This window comes from Microtus pennsylvanicus, chromosome 21 (genome assembly GCF_037038515.1).
Source record: "Microtus pennsylvanicus isolate mMicPen1 chromosome 21, mMicPen1.hap1, whole genome shotgun sequence".
NCBI lineage: Eukaryota > Metazoa > Chordata > Mammalia > Rodentia > Cricetidae > Microtus > Microtus pennsylvanicus.
Window position 1 is genome coordinate 35,449,651 of NC_134599.1, and position 16,525 is coordinate 35,466,175.

Sequence of the window (16,525 nt, forward strand, 5' to 3'; positions counted from 1 at the left end):
TTTGAGACAGAATATTGCTGTATGGTGGAGTCTGGTTTCTAACTTGAGATCTGTGGTGAATTGCTTGTGACTAGCTCCATGGTTGATCTTAGGAGTGATTGGGCCAAGGCTGGTGGGTCACACCCGTAATTAACAGTGAAGCCGAAGGAAACAGGCCAGCCCGGGTTACCTAGCGAGACCTTGCTTAAAAAGCAAACAAACAATAAAGAGATGACTTGGATAAGTCAAAAAGCTTGATCAAGAAATGTAGCTTTTGTGCCTGGCACAATGGTGCATTCCTTTAATCCCAGCACTCTGAGACAGAGGCAGGAGGATCTCTGTGAGTTCAAGGCCAGCTTGTTCTACACAGTGTGTTCCAGGACAACCAAAGATGTGTAGAGACCCTGTCTCAACTTCCCTGCATGTATAAACCCAAAAATTATGTTTTGTTTTGTTTAAGACAAGGTCTTTTGCTGTGCCTGATGTGCCTGTTGCCTGCTGTGCCTGAGCCTGTGCCTGCTGTGCCTGCTGTGCCTGTGCCTGACTGCTCTTCCAGAGGACACTGCTTCAGGTCCCATCACCCACATGGCGGCTCATAGCTTTCTGTAGCTCCAGTTTGAGGGATCTGATACCTCACCTGGCCTCACCTGGCCTCTCCTGTCAGGCACACAAGTGGTGCACCGACAAACCCCCAGGAAAATACCCATATGTATAAAAAATAAAAAACAAATCTTTTTTTCTAGCTTTTAAAATATATAGAATGAATCTATAAACGCAGCAATTCAGAGTTTGGGAACGGTTTTTGCATTGTTAAAGTTAAAACCTTTGCCGGGCAGTGGTGGCACACATCTTTAATCCCAGCACTTGGGAGGCAGAGGCAGGCCGATCTCTGTGAGTTCGAGGCTAGCCTGGTCTACAGAGCAAGTTCCAGAACAGGCTTCAAAGCTACATAGAGAAGCCCTGTCTTGAAAACAAAACAAACAAACAACAAAAATTAAAACCTTTGCTTTTTTTTTAAAAAAAAAAAGATTATTTATTATATATACAATGTTCTGCCTGTATGTCAGACCAGACCTCATTACAGATGGTTGTGAGCCAAACGTGGTTGCTGGGAATTGAACTCAGGACCTCTAGAAGAGCAGCCAGTGTTCTTAACCTCTAAGCCTTTCCTCCAGTCCCCCGAATATTTCTTTTTTTTTAAATATTTATTTATTTATTACACACACAATATTCTGTCTGTGTGTATGCCTGCAGGCCAGAAGAGGGCATCAGACCTCATTACAGATGGCTGTGAGCCACCATGTGGTTGCTGGGAATTGAACTCAGGACCTTTGGAAGAGTAGGCAATTCTCTTAACCACTGAGCCATCTCTCCAGCCCCCCCCCCCCGGATATTTCTTTACAGTGTGTGAAAATATGTCGCTGTGACTCACTTAATAAAAAGCTGAATGGCTAACAGCTAGTCAGGATTTCTGGGTCAGAGAGAATGCTGGGAAGAAGGTAGAGAAGTCAGGAAACACAAAGCAAGCAGGATGGGCACTATGGAGATGAGGTAGTAGAGCCACAAGGCAGAAGTGGGTTAATGTAAATTATAAGAGCGCCTGGTGGTGGAGTGCACACCTTTAATCCCAGCACTCAGGAGGGAGGTGAAGGCAGGAGGATCTCTGTCAGTTCAAGGCCAGCCTGGTCTCTAGTTCCAGGACAGGCTACAAAGCTACAGAGAAACCCTGTCTCAAGAAACAAATAAATAGGGTTGGAGAGATGGCTCAGTGGTTAAGAGCATTGCCTGCTCTTCCAAAGGTCCTGAGTTCAATTCCCAGCAACCACATGGTGGCTCACAACCATCTGTAATGAAGCCTGCAGGAAGAATACTGTATGCATAATAAACAAATAAATATTAAAAAATTCCTATAAAAAAAAAGAAACAAATAAATAGTTCGAGGCCAGCCTGGTCTACAAGAGCTAGTTCCAGGACAGGCACCAAAGCTACAGAGATACCCTGTCTCGAAAAACCAAAAAAAACAAAAAAACAAATAAATAAACAAACAAAAAAGAGCTAGTTAAAACTAGACTAAGCTATCAGTTGAGCTTTCAAAATTAACAGTAAGTCTTTGTGTGACTTTTTGAGAACTGGTGGCCCAGAGTTTGGAACATGAAGGCAGGAGGAATCAAGGTCAGCCCCAACAGCACAGTAGTTTTAGACTCTATCTTTTTTTTTAAAAAAATGGGGACTGGGAGTTTTTGAGAGATGACTCGGTGATTTAAAGCCCTTGTTGCTCTGCAGAGGACCTGGGCTCAGTTCCCAGCACCCGCATGTTGGATGGCAACCATTTGTAATTCCAGTCTGAGAGGATCCAACCTGATTTGTAAAGCACATACATACAAGGCAGCAAAGCATGCATTACATAAAGCAAAATACATAAACCTAAAATTAGCACATTCTCATTATATGTAATTACGCTATTGTATAATAAAACATCAGAACTTGGGTAATTTTATTTTAGCATTATTTTTGCTGCCTCTGGGGATGGATCCCAAGGTCATTAGCACACTAAGTGGACACTCTACTACCTCTGGGGATAGATCCCAAGGTCATTAGCACACTAAGTGGACACTCTACTATAGTGAGCTGGACAGAATTGCCATTACAAGATGGCGCCGACATCCTGTCTTGTTGGAAATAAACAACTCCATATTTGGCTATGCCTTTGAGAGCTGCATGTCCCCCACTTCCCGCATGCGTGGTGGGTGAGGATCCTTGAGCCTATCCCAATGCGGTCTGATGTCAGCTGTTGGTGGCAGCCAATCACAGGGCGACCCATGTGCCAATTCCCTATTTAAGCAGCTGCCTCAGTGCCCTTCTCCCCTTCGCTTCATGCTCTCCCTGCCCTTCCCTTCCTGCCCTTAGCTTCCTGCCCTTCCCTTCCTGCCCCTCGTTTCCTGCCCCTCTCGCTTCCTGCTTCCCATCAATCAAGGGCACTCCAGTAAAGCGTGATCTGAGTAGAATCCTGGTGTGGTGGTTGTTCTTTCTCGCCGGTCGAGAAGTCCGCTGCACTCTACTACCTCTGGGGAGTGCATTTCTCAAACCTTTAAATGATTTTTTTACGTTTATTTATTTGTGTGTGTGTCTGTGTGTGCGTGTGTGCTCACCTGTGTGTGATTCACAAATACACACATTTATTTGTGAATACCTTCAGAAGCCAGAAAAGGCTATTGGTCCCTCTGGAGTTACAGGCGGTTGTGAGCCATCCAACCTAAGTGCTGGGAAACCGAATCCGTTCCTCTGCAAGAGCAGCAAGCCCTCCTAATCTCTGACCCATCTCTCCAGTTCTATTTTAGATTATATTATATTTAATTTACAGATTTCCTATTTTGAATACCCAGTTAGTTACACCTATCAGACTGCATTACTTTTATATTTAGTAGAAATTTCTCATCCAGAAAGCAAATAACTTTCTGTCTCTCTTTTCCAGCACTGGAGATTGACATTAGGGTTTGGCAGAAGCTGGGCAAGGCTCTTACCACTGAGCTATGTTCCTAGTCCGTGTCTAGATTTTCTGGAAAATGATTTTGTCAATTGAGGTGGAGTTAGTATCAGAACATAGCATGATATCAATGACTTTTTAATGTAACCCTGCTGTGTGTGGTGGAGCATACCTGCAATCCCAGCATTTGGGAGGCTGAGGCAGGACTGGGAGTTTGAGCCCCACTGGGACTGCATAGTGACACCATAGCGAAACCAAAATAAATAAGATAAAAATAACCCTCTGGGGGATGTATGTGTCACTCAGTGAGAACACTCACCTAGCATGCGCACACCCCGGGTTCCATCTCCAACACCACAAAAATAAAGAAATAAATCAGCAAATATACAGTCCGTGTTTTCTAACACAATGACATGAATTATCTCTCTCTTTCCGGCAGTATGAAGGTCCCTTTATCAAGACAAACAACCAGTCACAAAGTCCTGCTGGGATCGATCTTCTTATTTAATTTACAAACATTTTCCAAGCCTTGACTACTGAGACATCAATATAGGGTTGACAAGAGTATTAACTTAGTCAACACACACACGCCGGCCATGACTGCACAAGTTACTGAAGTGCTGTGCTCCTAGGCACAGATCGCTAGAAGTTACTAAACAGATGAATAGAAACTTAGAACAGTAACGATGATGTTTAATCATTAGCCAAAGTACTTTTCCAGCTGAAATGTTTGTTCATTGGCCGGTTGTGGACACTTTCAAAAAATAATTATTCTCTTTGGTGCTCAGAGGTGATGTGTAGTCAGCCGAACTTTGGAGCTCTGAAAGAACCGTTGTTAACTTCCTCTGAACGCTCCTCTGGGAATTGGTTCACAGACTGGTGTCTTCTGAAAGAACTCTGAGTTGGGCCATCGTATTATTGCTCTTAATAGATACATAGCTCTTTCTCTTCTTTTTGACATTGTCTCACGTATTGTATCCCAGGCTGGCCTTGACTTTCTGAGCCTCCTGCTGTCGTCTCTTCAATCTGGGGTTACAGACAGGTAATCCTACTCCACACCGTTTGTGGTCATTTCTTTTAAACCCTCTTGAGGGAAGGAGGGAAGAGTGCTGGCTCAACGGCTAAAGTGCTCACTGCCAAGTCTGATGGCTTAAGTTTGATTCCTGGAACTCACACGGTAGAGGGACAGAACTGTCTCTCAGAAGATGCCCTCTGATTGTGCTGTGGTGTGTGTACACGCGCGTGTGCGCACACACAGAGAGAGGCATGCACACACAATAAAAAGTGTAAACATTTGGGGGGCTTTTGTTTGTTTGTTTTGTTTCTTTTGAGACAGGGTTTCTCTGTAGCTTTGGAACTCACTCTGTAGACCAGGCTGGCCTCAAACTCACAGAGAACTCAAACTTCCTGAGTGTTGGTATTAAAGGCGTGTGCCACCACTGCCCAGCTTAATTTTGTGACAAATTTCTATCAGGGATTTCAGGACAAGGATTGTGTCCAGGGAAAGAGTCAGACAAAGTTGACCCCACTTCAGGGACGGTGACCACTTCCAGTATCTATGTCAGGTGATTCACAATTGCTTGTCTGAAGAAAGAAGATGAATCGTGTGGGAACTGATTGAAAAGGCCACTGAGTGCTGGGGCCCATACACAGACACACCCATGTCTGTCTGTTCCAGGAGGAGAGCAGCCATGTTAACAACAGGCCTTGTGTTTTTCTGAGAAGGCAAAAGTCAGCAGCATAATCCCAGCACTCGGGAGGCAGAGGCAGGCGGATCTCTGGGAGTTCGAGGCCAGCCTGGTCTACAAGAGCCAGGACAGGCTCCAAAGCTACAGAGAAACCCTGTCTCGAAAAACTAAAAAAAAAAAAAGTCAGCAGCAACAACGGAAGGGAGTGAGCTGGTGACAGCCACCAGGCAGAATCCTGTGTCCTCCCACAACACTTAGCAGGAAGCAGACAGGGAAGGTTCCTATGGTTACAAGGTTTATTATTCTTTATTGCTTTCATTCTGACTTTTTTTTTATAAGAGGTAAGCAAAGTCCAACTGTTTTATAGCCAGGAAGTCAGAGAGGCTGATACTGATGGGTGGTTAGGAAGAGTAAAGGCTCTAGAGAAAGCTGAGCGCTGATCCACAAGCTCGTAGATTCTGCTGTAGGTTAGGGGCTGGTGCGGATCAGACGCACAAATGTGTCTCTCTCTCTCTCTCTAACAGCTGACTACCAAGACACAGGTTTCTGGATTGGCAGCAGCGAGGTCACATGGGCTTGTGCCTGTAGGCTTTAGAGTCCACAGACCTAGGACCAGGCCTTGTCCCCATACCAAATAAAATAGCTTTGAAACCAGTTTTCTTACGTCATTGGGAATAAGTGGTGAGTGTTCACATTCTGAAGACCGAGGTAGGGAGGGAAGGAGAACGCCATGAGAACATACCGAACACCTTCTCCTCCCGATTTAGGAATACTCCTCTGAGTGGATTTAGGAATACTCCTCTGAGTGGATTTAGGAATACTCCTCTGAGTGGATTTAGGAATACTCCTATGAGTGGATTTAGGAATACTCCTCTGAGTGGATTTAGGAATACTCCTCTGAGTGGATTTAGGAATACTCCTCTGAGTGGATTTAGGAATACTCCTATGAGAAGATACCGAACACTTTCTCCTCCCGATTTAGGAATACTCCTCTGAGTGGATTTAGGAATACTCCTCTGAGTGGATTTAGGAATACTCCTATGAGAACATACCTAACACTTTCTCCTCCCGATTTAGGAATACTCCTCTGAGTGGATTTAGGAATACTCCTCTGAGTGGATTTAGGAATACTCCTCTGAGTGGATTTAGGAATACTCCTATGAGAACATACCTAACACTTTCTCCTCCCGATTTAGGAATACTCCTCTGAGTGGATTTAGGAATACTCCTATGAGAACATACCTAACACTTTCTCCTCCCGATTTAGGAATACTCCTCTGAGTGGATTTAGGAATACTCCTCTGAGTGGATTTAGGAATACTCCTCTGAGTGGATTTAGGAATACTCCTATGAGAACATACCTAACACTTTCTCCTCCCGATTTAGGAATACTCCTCTGAGTGGATTTAGGAATACTCCTCTGAGTGGATTTAGGAATACTCCTCTGAGTGGATTTAGGAATACTCCTATGAGTGGATTTAGGAATACTCCTCTGAGTGGATTTAGGAATACTCCTCTGAGTGGATTTAGGAATACTCCTCTGAGTGGATTTAGGAATACTCCTCTGAGTGGATTTAGGAATACTCCTATGAGTGGATTTAGGAATACTCCTCTGAGTGGATTTAGGAATACTCCTCTGAGTGGATTTAGGAATACTCCTCTGAGTGGATTTAGGAATACTCCTATGAGAACATACCTAACACTTTCTCCTCCCGATTTAGGAACACTCCTCTGAGTGGACCCGCTGCTTAGAAAGATTTCTGACCAGTAGCCAATGAGGCCCTGAAAATCCAGGGTCAGGGGATCTTTTTATTTTATTTATTTACTTTCATGCAGTGTCCTGGAACTGGAGCTACAGGCCATTGTGGGGTGCTCAACGTCAGAGCTGCTTAGCATGGGTGGCCATGTGGGTAACAGGTCCTCAGGAGGAACAGTGCATGCTCTCAACTGCTGAAACATCTCTCCCACTCTGGGAAACTTTTTTTCCTTTTAATTAACTTTTAGCACATTTATTTTAATTATTGGTGTGTGTGTGTGTGTGTGCACGCGCTCGCGCGCGGCTGTGCTATTGTGTGTGCCTATGGAGGTCAGAGTGCAGCTTGTGAGATCAGTTCTCTCTTCTACCAGAAGGGTCCCAGAAATTGAACTCATGTCTCAAGCTTGGTGGCAATGGCCTTCACCTGCTAAGTCATCTCATTGCTCCCAAGGGCATGAGAATCTTTGAGAAAATCTGTAATAAAGGAAAGGAGTATGTCTCACTAAGAATTGTAATTATTTGGGATTGGAGAGATGGCTCAGTAGTTAAGAGCACTGGCTGCTCTTCCAGAGGACCCAGGTTCAGTTCCCAGCACCCACCTACAAATCATCTGTAACTCCAGTTCCAGGGGATCCAACATTCTCTTCTGTACACTCACGGTACTCAGACTTACAGACCCGCAAAACACCCATGCACATAAAATAAAAATAAAAAAATTTTAGTAAAAAGAAGAATTATAATGGTCTAGAACTAGATAGCGGCCTGACTGATACCAGTTCTGTCTGTTTTGTGCACTGGGGTCTGGCCACTGAAGCAACAAACTCCTTAAGAAATGTTTAAAGACAAGAATACCATCTTATTGAACCCCAGTCCCCACAGAACTGCCTAATTGCCATTAAAATGGAAGCATTTCAAATAAAGGCACAGATCTATAATCCCAGAACTCAAGCAGCAGAGGTAGGAGGTGTAAGACAGAGAGGTCAGTACTGCCAAAAAAAAATTCGGCAGGGCCTGGTGGTTCATACTTATAATGTGGTGATACACGGCAGTATGGGGAAGGAACGTAGAACCTGGTAGGGTCACTTCAAGGTTGAGACCAACCTGGCCTATATAGCTAGTCCCTAGCCAGGCTGAACTCTTTAGAGTAAGACCCTCTCAGAAATCAAACAAGACTTCTCTCCAGACTCCCAGAAGTCCTTTCTTCTAACAAGCACACCTGCACTCTTGGTGTCTTTCTCCTCTTCTCTCTCTAATTCTCTCTATTCTTTCCTTTCCTAAGGACTACCCATCAGGAGCCAGGGTAGTGACAGACAGGCAGACTCCCAGGGACATGCCAAGTGCACATATTCTGAAAGAGTGATGTTTGTATGTGGTTATCGGGACTATGACATACAACTCTGGCCTCCTGAGGAACACTGCAAACTCAGTTTGTGATGTTTATACTTTTTCTTAACTTATTTACTTTTGTTTTATGTGCATTGGTATTTTGCTTACATGTATGTTTGTGTGAGGAGTTACAGACAGTTGGGAGCTGCCATGTGGGCTTGGGAATTGAACCCGCATCCTCTGGGAGAACAGCCTGTGCTCTTAACCACTGAGCCATCTCTCCAGCCCTGTAATGTTTATGCTTAACAAACATCTTGGTTTATAGGGACAGCTCAAGAATTGGGGCAGATTATTCTAGAAAGGACAGTCATCTAATCATGCGTTTTATTTCTCGTCTCCTTATTATGGCTTGCAAACAGGCAATGCATTAGCTCTCAACCAGCTTCATGAGAAACCACAGAGGCACAGTTCTTTGCTGCTATGTGGCTACTGAGAGGGGCAACTTCCTTGTAGTTCCCTGTAAATGCATGGCAGCGATGCCATTAAACATGAAAACTACCCAGTCTGAAGAGTGTCAGGTTCCCTCAGGGCGTGCGCTGTAAATGACCCTTCATAAAGACCCACCCTCTCCAATCCTGATAAGCCAAAGGTGAAGGTCCAGTTCTGTTCCGCACTCTCATTTCCTTCTGTCTAAGTCAGAGCGCTCTCTGGAACCAACTGTGTGACTTGGTGCCCACGGAGGTGGGAAACGGTTGTCAGGTCTCCTAGGCCCAGAGTTAGGCATGGTTGCGATCCACCATGTGGGCCTTAGGAAGTTGGGTCCTCTGGAAGAGCAAGGGCCCTTAGCTGGTTATGCAGCCTCTCCCTTTCTGTCCCCGCGCCCGTCCTCCACTCTTTTTTTTTTTTTGACAGTCTTATTATGTAGCTCAGAGAAGCCTCAGACTCCATCCTTCTCACTCAGCCTCGATCTGCCAGGCTGACAGCAAATCCTTTTTACAGTGTTGAAGAGTTAAATTTTACACCAAGTAGATAATTCTTTGTTTTGTTATTTTGAAACAGGATCTTACTATGTAGCCTAGGCTGGCCCAAAACTCACAGCGGTTCACCTGTCTCTGCCTCCTGAAGTGCTTGCTCTGCCACATCTAGTTTCAAAAAATCATTCCCTTTTTATTTGTTTGATTTTTTTTTTGTTTGTTTGTTTGAGACAGGGTTCATTATGTAGCTCTGGCTGTCCTAGGACTCTATGTAGACCAGGCTGATCTTGAACTCACAGAGATCCTGCCTTGGCCTTCTGAGTGAATGCTGGGATTAAAGGTGTGCGCAACCACGCCCAGCTCTAATCATTCTTAATGATCACGTGTGACTCAACCTTTCTAGCTCACTAAGGTGAGCCATCACCAGCTGCCTTCCCAGTACCAGATGCTCTCAGCAGGCTTGCCTGACTCTCCGTAGGTAGAAGCCACCATCCCAGTATTCTGCAGCAGAGATTCCAACCTTCAAAATTCCCCCAGTTGAAGTAGATTTCCCATCCCCCTCCAACAACCCTGCATGCTAGTCCCACGGTGCCATATTCCCTCTTGCTCTAGCTATTCCCTGAAGGGTCTTCTAGTTATCCAATACCAGTTCTGCATACTTAATCTGTTTCTTCCTCTAAACCCATAGAAGTCCTTTCTGTTCCTCTCCCAGACTCCCTCTGAGGCCTTGGTAACTCCAGATCTGTCACCACCACCCTTGCACAGCCTACTGCTTGTTGCTCTGACACCACAGGCACCACAATCCAGAGGCTTGCTTTTTCTTCCCCACGCTCCTCTGTCTTTTCTTCCTCCTTTTTGAGATATGCTCTAGCCGCGGATCCTAAACTGGCCTTGAACTCACAATCCTCCTGCCTCAGTCTCCTAAATGTGGATTATAATTGTGTCACCATTTCCAGCTACAGAAGAATGCCTGCTTGTCACCTCTACCAATGCTCATGCCGAAGGGGCGCCCTGTCTCTAAGAGGTCTCAGATTGCTGCTGTCTCTACAAAACCTCAGACTGTATGCTCAGACTGTGTGCTCAGGCTGTGTGCTCAGACTGTATGCTCAGACTGTGTGCTCAGGCTGTGTGCTCAGACTGTATGCTCAGACTGTGTGCTCAGGCTGTGTGCTCAGACTGTATGCTCAGACTGTATGCTCAGGTTGAATTCTCAGACTGTATGCTCAGACTGTGTGTTAAGACTGTATGCTCAGACTGTGTAATCAGACTGAATTCTCAGACTGTATACTCAGACTGAATGCTTAGACTGAATTCTCAGACTGTATACTCAGGCTGAATTCTCAGACTGTATGCTCAGACTGTGTGCTCAGACTGTATGCTCAGACTGAATTCTCAGACTGTATGCTCAGACTGAATTCTCAGATTGTATGCTCAGACGGAATTCTCAGACTGTATGCTCAGACTGAATTCTCAGACTGATTGCTCAGACTGTGTGCTCAGACTGTATGCTCAGACTGTGTGCTCAGACTGTATGCTCAGACTGAATTCTCAGACTGTATGCTCAGACTGAATTCTCAGACTGTATGCTCAGACGGAATTCTCAGAATGTATGCTCAGACTGAATTCTCAGACTGATTGCTCAGACTGAATTCTCAGACTGATTGCTCAGACTGCATCTGAGCTCCTGTCTCCTCCATTTTATACTCCTTTCTCGTTCAGCCATTTCCCTCCTGTCTCCATCTCCCTAGAGCTGGGATTAAAGGCGTGGGATCCCAAGTGCTTGGATCACCTTTGTGTAAACTCTGTTTCTCTTTTATACAGATTGAACCTCATGTAGCCCAGGGTGGTCTTAAACTCACAAAGATCCACGTGCCTTTTTCTCCCAGCATCTGCCTTTTTCTCCCAAGTGCTGAGATTAAAGGTGTTTGCCACCACTACCTGGCCTCTATGGCTAACTAGTAGCTTAGCTCTCCATTCTGATCTTCAGGCTAGTTTTATTTGTTAGATTACAAACAAAATATTATGATCCATTATTACATCAATCCACTCATGAGAAAACATGAGATAGACCCTAGTTGAGAAATAGTATTTCAAACACCTGACCAGCACCCATGTGGGATTCCCCCCTTTATGCTATGAATATGTTTTATTACCATTGGTTAATAAAGAAGCTACTTTGGCCTATAGCAGGGCAGAATATAGCCAGGCTGGAAGAGACATATATAGAGAGTAGGCAGAGTCAGAGAGATGCCATGTAGCTGCTGAAGGAGACAGATGCCAGACCCTTACCAATAAGCTACAGCCTCATGCTAATACACAGATAAATAGGAATGGGTTAATTTAAGATATAAAAGTTAGTTAATAAGAAGCCTGAGCTAATAGGCCAAGCAGTGCTGTAATTAATATAGTTTCCGTGTGATTATTCAGGTCTGAGCAGTTGGAAAATGAGAGAGCAGCTGCCAACTACACAGCACTGTTCAAAAACAAAAGCTCAGGAAGGGATGGAAAAAGACCGAGAGCTAGACATCCATGGACTGGAGGAGATTACGGTGATATACACGCTAATACACGATGCCTGTAAAGAGCTTGCCTAGCATGTGCCAAGCCCTGGGTTCCCTCTCTAGCAGTCCCGAGTCACAGTAGGAGGCAAGGTGGTTCATGCTTCTAATGCCAACAATTAGGAGGCTGAGGTAGGAAGGTTGCCAGGAGTTGAGTTCAACCTGGTACAGTGAGACCCCTCATTAAAACAAAACTAAACGAATGCCTTTAATCCCAGCACTCCAGAGGTAGCGGCAGGCAGATTTCTGTGAGTTCAAGGCCAGCCTAGTCTACAAAGTGAGTTTCAGGACAGTCAGAGAAACACTGTTTTGAAAAAAAATCCACCAACCAACCAACTCCCCCAAAATTACCGAGGTCAGGTGCAGTGATATTTTGTTTGTGTTCTAACAAATAAAGTTTGCCTGAAGATCAGAGTGCAGAGCTAAGACACTAGAGGCCAGGCAGTGGTGGCACTCGGGAGAAAAAGTCAGACATATCTCTATTAGTTCAACACCACCCTGCGCTACACAAAATCGATTCAGTCTCAAAGAGAAATGGAGCCAGGTGGTAGTGGCTCACATCTTTAATGCCAGTACTTGGGAAGTGAATTCAAGCAGAAGCTCAAGGACACTTTTATTAGAGTTTAAAAGAAAAAATACCCCAGGGCAGGCAAGCTATAAATCTTGGCAGCTTTCCGTGGAGGAGTTGGAGGAGAGAAATGGAAAAAGCCAGCATAGGGGTCAGCTGCATGGAAGTTGGCAGCACAAGGTGTGGAAAATAAGGAAGTCCCAGGTCTCATGAAAAGCATACTTAGGCTCAGACCAGCAACAGAAAGAGAAAAAGAAAAAATTACACCGTTGACCCAGCAGAACCTCATGGCGACTTGGCTAGTAAGGACTGGACTAGGGAAAGGGAATTCTGGGAAGTAAAATACAATATCTCATCAAAGGACTAAATATTCCACCTCTCTATTTAGCCATACTTAAGGTGAACCCCCGCTTCCTAAAGGTGATCTCTTGGCCAGGCAATTGGCCCAGCACAATTGGAACGGTAGGTCTCTACCCAGATCACTGATTCTCTTGACCAGAAGTTCCCCTAAAAAGGCCTTTATTGTTACTTTAATGTGGGGAAAGGGGGAAAAAATAGTTTAAAAAAAAAGTTGGGGAAGTCTAAATAAAATCTATAGTTTAGTAAGTAACACTGCACCAACACTAACGTCTTAGTTTCGATAAAGCTGCATGGTTTTGTAAGATGTCAACAATGAGAAATGAAGGGGGCTGGAGAGATGGCTCAGTGGTTAAGAGCATTGCCTGCTCTTCCAAAGGTACTGAGTTCAATTCCCAGCAACCACATGGTGGCTCACAACCATCTGTAATGAGGTCTGGTGCCCTCTTCTGGCCTGCAGACATACACACAGACAGAATATTGTATACATAATAAATTAATAAATAAATATTTTTAAAAAAAAACAATGAGAAATGAAAACTTTCAGTTGTCTGTCTGTATCACTTCTGGTTATGGAAACAACTTCATCCCTCCTCATGCCCACACTGTTTCCTCTGCTGCTAAATACTTTAGTAGAAAGGGAATCATGCAAGGCACTGTGACACATGCTTGTATCCCAGTACCCGGGAGGAAGGGGAGGAGGGCTACATAGTGAATTTGAGTGCAGTCCCCATACATAAGACACTTCCTTGGGGCTGGGCAGATGGCTCAGCGCTTAAGAGCACAGAAGACCCAGGTTCAGTTCCCAGCACCCACAACTGTCTGTAACTCTAGTTCCAGAGGATCTGATGCTCTCTTTTGGCCTTTGTGGGCATTGCATACATGTGGTGTACAGACATGCATGCAGGAAAAACACCCATACACATAAAAATAAAAATAAATAAAATAGTAAAAAAAAAAGTAAGATATTGTTTCACAAAACAAACAGCAACAACAAAAAGCAAGCTGTCACCCGTTCAATCCTTTCTCATACATCAGTGGCAAAGTGGAGGACTCACCACATAACCCTTCATGGGAAGTGGATGTCTCTGCCTTTTGCTTGTTTGTTTTTGAGACAGGGTCCCCCCGGGTAGTCCAGGTTGTCCTGGAGCTTAATGTGTAGATCAGGCTGGCCACAAATTCAGAGACTCACCGGCCTCTGCCTCCTGGGTGCTGGGATTAAAGACCTGTGCCATCTTGCCCAGTTTTGTTTTCTCTTTTGAGTCTCAGATAGCCCAGGCTGGGCTCCAACATCATAACTAGGGTTTGCAGACCTGTGCCACCAAGCCCAGGCTGTGAAACGCTGGAGGCCAAACCCAGGGTTTCAAATGCAGAGCTTCAAGCACGCTAGACCAGTTACCTTCCTAAGTGATGCTCATCCCCAGAGGGCTAGGAATGTGTTCAGCTTCTTCTGAGTTGTGAGTTGAAATTCTCCTTGAAATGCTATAAAGAATATTGCATACAAAATTTTATCCGTGCTCTATGTAGAGATATCTAGTCTAATACTTTCCGTAAAACCTTTTTTTTTCCTCCCCATTTTAGTGGGGAGAACCACTGTACTGGTGAAGCTTCACCCCAACCCCAAGTATTCATATACCCAGAGTCTGGAATGTTCTCCTGGAAGCTCCACCCCAAGCCTCCTCCCCATCTCTCTGCAAACCCTGTTGCACCTCAGAAAGCCCGCCAAATGATGAACCCTCCCGCAGAGATGCTCAAGACCACGCCCACAGTGTATTTAAACTGTACTCCAAAAAACAGACAGGTCTTCCGTTTTTGACTCCTCTCTGGAGGATTGTCAAATCATCCCGGAGTGTTGTATCCATTAAACCTGGGCTCTTTCTAATTCGGTTTGATTTGATCTGATTTGGATTGTTGCGTCGGTGGAGAGGCTTATCGGGGTACAGAAACTTTTCAGTACATGGATCAAAGGGATTATCTGTGTCCTACCTGGTGGTCTCAGGGCCTGAATTTAGGTCATCAGGTCTCAGTGAGGAACTAGGAGTTAGAAGATCTTTGAAACACAGACATTTAGGGAGGGGCCACAAATAGAGGTAAAGATGGCAAACTTCCGGCTTTTTCCTCACTTTCCTGATCTGAGACAAAAGCCAGGCAGCCAGCCGAGGCCTGGCCTCCTTTTCGTCCCGCCAGTAGGCCCCCCTGCTGGCGGACCGGTTTGACGAGTTCTAGACAGGGCTCTGGACAGTTTGCCCCAAAGTTGTGAGCCTATCAACCTCACCGTCTTTGTTCAAACTGACCAACCCCAAATTAGGGGACGAGGACCTCCCCCAAAGACCCTTACAACCCAGCCCCGGAGAAGTAGGACTTTGGACTTTCCAGTTTCCCTCGACTTTGCGGATGCTCTTTCTTTCTGTGTTCTCTCTCTCTCTCTCTCTCTCTCTCTCTCTCTCTCTCTCTCTCTCTCTCTCTCTCTCTCTCCTCTTCCCTGTGGTGTCTCTCTCGAGATATTTTCTGCCTTTAAAATCTTTAATTGGCAGAGAAAAATGAAGCCGATCAAGACACCTAGGAGCAAGTTTTTAATCCACTGAGCCATCCTGCCTGCCCCCAAGGCATTCTCATTCTGGAAGAGATTGCTCACAGGAGGCTAAGGATGGTGTACACCTGTGCTCCCAGCACTTGAGAAGTGGATGCAGGAGCATCAAAAGCTGAGGTTATCCTTAGCCGCATAGTAAGCTGCCTCAGGACTATATATACTCCTGTCACGAAAACAACAGCCTTTACTCCTAGCAGAGGCAAACGGATTGCCGGCCGAGGAAGGACAGCCAGGGCTGGCCACAAAGAGACCCTATCTCAAAAAAAATGAGGTGGGGCGGGGTGGGGCTGAGAGAGATGGTTGCACTCAGTTTCACAGCCATCTGTAACTCCAGTTCCAGAGGATCTCTGATGTGTTCTGACCCCTGTGGGCACTGGGCACACAGGTGATGCACATAGATCCTTGCAGGAAAATCACTCATACACACACAAAAAGTTAATAAATCTACACATTTCCAATTCTATTTTATTAGAAAAGAAATTTGAATTTTGAGAATGATTTTAGGACTATATTTGGGTATGAAATCCCACAAATATATTCGTGTTTTAAAAGTTATGTATTTTGGTATGCCTATGTGCTTGCCTGAGGGTAACTGCGTGCAGTGCCAGCCCAGCAGAGGTCAGAAAAGGGCAGCCAGTCCCCTGGAAAGAGGATACAGATGGCTGTGAGCCATTATATGGGCACTGAGTAGCACACTCGGGTCTTGTGCAAGATTCTAGGCATTCACTCTCCCAAATGAGACACATCTTCAGTTCACATATTAGCACTTCAATAGTTAATAAACGCGTCAGGTCATCACAATTATTTTAAGGCTGTAAAAAAGAGTCTTAAAATGTTTTTGACTTCATTTCCAATTAAATAAACTGTCCTTTGTTTCTAAGACGTCCCCTAAATTTTCGAAAAAAAAAATGGTTTTATCAGCACTGTTCTTTTTCATATGTATAGGAGACCATGACTCTGAAAAAGAGCAAGGAGGGTTATATGGTAGGGCTCGAGGGAGGGACAAGAAGGGGGAAATGACGTAATCCTACCATAATTTCAAACCATAAAAGAAATAATTTTAAATGTATAATAATAAAAACTGAAGCACTTTGGTTTCAAGAACGTATCGGGCTGAAGAGAGATGGCTGGAGAGATGGCTAGGCGGTTAAGAGCACTTTTGCTCTAGCAGATGACCCCGTTCTACTCCAGGTACTCCCAAGGTGGCTCGCAGCCACCCTTAACTCCAGTTCCTGGAGATGCTGA